Below are 2804 nucleotides of genomic sequence, written 5' to 3'. Positions count from 1 at the left end.
TACAACTCAATCATAACTCCCTTGATCATACCCTTGGGCCTTAACACAACTATTGGTTCGTCTACTCCCTATCTGTAGTTCCTACCTCTATCAATGGTCCTTTTCATTTGGGTCACTGAACATGGCTCTCCATTTTCTCTCTAGTTGATCATTAGTCCTTCAACGAATCAAATTCCCACTACTGCTCCTCAACTCTTTTGGGACTTCTTCCGTTTAATGCTTTCTTGCACTCCTTCCAATGAAGATAAGCTTTGGTCCATAGGGCTACCATCTATCACTACAAGATATGTTTCTCCAACAATGAACTTGGTCTAGTCAACAACTCCCAATGACCTTCTTCTTTAGTCATTCAAATATTAGTCATTGAGCCCCACTAGTCAGCCTCTTCTAGAAGTCCTCTTTGTCCTTCAAGAGACTAATCTTAAGCCTTCAACCTTCACCCTTTTATAATTATCAAAGTATTTCTTGGTAAGTTAATTTAGGGCTAATTTGAGCCCCTACTTATTTCCCTCCAAAAACATTAAGATGCCCAATACCAGTCTGTTCAAACTAGAGCTATCCACCACCGAAAAATCAAAATCAAACACATAGTAAACATACCTTAAGGTTGGTCTATCTGTGTTATGGGTCTACACTATGGTAAGGGAACCATTGCAACCTATGTTAACCTTTCCAATCTGCCATAAAATCCTCTCTACAGTTGTGACTTCCATTCCATTGTAGGTTTCATATTCACTTCTCCTTAAAGGCCCATCTCACATGCTTCTAGGCCTTTCGACCCTCTCCAACAGGCTACTGCATATTCGACCCTATTTTCCATTACTACAAGATTTGTGGCCTCCAAAACTATAGACAAACCCCATAAAAAATTCATAGAAAATCATCAAAATAACTCCAAATCTTGACCTTTTTGTCCTCCTTGGATTTTCCCAATAGTCTAGAGAAAAACAACCAAAAACACGCCATTTTATCTTCTTTTCTCAAGCTCCAAGGTCTATGGTCTAGGTCAGAGTTTTGCTACTTAAATTTATTGAACTATGATTCTTATTTGAGATATGCACTCCCTTATATTTATACCTTCTTATTGGTGCGACAAAAAACCCTTAAAAGGGCACTGCTAACATAAGGTTGACTTGAATTTTGTGTCCTTTCATCCCACACATATAAACAAAAAATCATATCTTGCTTTGTAAACCTTTCATCTTGGTGTTTGAAGTCTCCCCTTGCTCCTTTAAGGGTCCTTTTCCATTTCCAAGAGTCAAATCAACAAAAATCAACATGGTTTTGTCACCACTCCTTTGGGTGTAAAACAACCACTTTGGATTCTAAGCCCACAAACCACTTTTGGAAACATAATCATCACATATTCCATGAATTGTCATCAAAATTACATCAAATATCTTATAAATAGTTCTATTGAATTTTTGACAGACCACATGGAATAATACATAGTAATTTCATTAGATCTTCTACAAAAGTTAGCGGTAATTATAGTGAGATATCTAACAAAATTTTATAATGAATATGTGATGGATATGGATTTGTTGGATATCTCACAAACCTATAGCTATTGAAAGAAAGATTACCAATCTTCGAATATTGTTTAGGACCATCCTTTTTTCCTCCAACGGTACTTAAGATCATCCGTTTTGATTGATGTTTAATCAACAACCCAGATTGCTTGAAATAAAAAATGCCTATGGTTCATCGTTTCCTATGATATAGGTTCCTAAAATAACTTCTAAATAAAAACTAGTCATTGACATTTAGACACACCATAAAGCCAAAAAAAAATCATCACAATTATTGATTTACATTTTGCATGAAAATGTTGAAAGTACCAGAGGAATATGGAACTAGTTGCATGGCCCACTTTCATATGAGTTTAATATGAAACACAAAAAAGGATAATTTTTGTAAAGGAAGTGAAGTTGGAAATTGAATGTAGGGATCAACAAGTTAATAAAGTGTGTAGTTATCTCTAATAGGACTCATAAAGGGAAACTAGATCCCACACAACAATCTTAGGGAAATAAAAAAATGTGTATGAAAGTACGGGTAAAAGGAAACCAATTTCAATAAGGTATCACCAAGAAGTAAAACATGATGACTCTTTAATTTTAGGAACTAGCTCCAAAAATCTCAAGTGGAATGCTCAAGGCACCTTAGCAAATAAAACTAATTTTCCTAACCTCAATTTTATCCATGGAAAAAAATTGTTTGTTATTTATTAAAAAAAATCACTTTCTTTCGGCTTTGTCCTATGATGATCATCTCCCAGAAGGGTAATTTTAGGCATACCACGTGATGAGGGCTTTGTGTGGGGCCAACCCTTTGAATGGATCCTTTCATTGTTGATAACAGATAGGAACTATAGGAAACATATTGTGGCATGAATTTTTTTCTCATTGGAAAAATGTAGTTTCTATTGAATGTAAAATGCATATGAACTTAGTTAGAAGAAGCCACTTTTTAGATTTGATCTATCGATTCAGAAAAGTATCGAATATGTCATTAGTAGCCACTTTTAATATGGATGAAGCGAATGATGATAAAAATATGACATGGGTGGAGCTTTTGTTCTTGTAGGTGCATTAAAATAAAGTATGGCATATTGTTGGTGTGGTTAGGGGTCATCAAACACCGCTTGAAAAAAAATCTTGAGAAGGAGAGAGTGTTGGACATTTGGCATCGCCTTGATGACTAGTGGTTGTAAATATATTGACATTAATGTCAAAAACCACGCTAGGGGCTCAAGTTCAGAAGTTAGAATTATGTGAGAGTTAGCAAGAGAGTTGGCATTG

Source organism: Pinus tabuliformis, chromosome 6 (assembly GCF_031772625.1).
Source record: "Pinus tabuliformis cultivar Carrire ecotype Pingquan chromosome 6, CPIR1, whole genome shotgun sequence".
Lineage (NCBI taxonomy): Eukaryota > Viridiplantae > Streptophyta > Pinopsida > Pinales > Pinaceae > Pinus > Pinus tabuliformis.
This window is presented reverse-complemented; position numbering follows the sequence as displayed.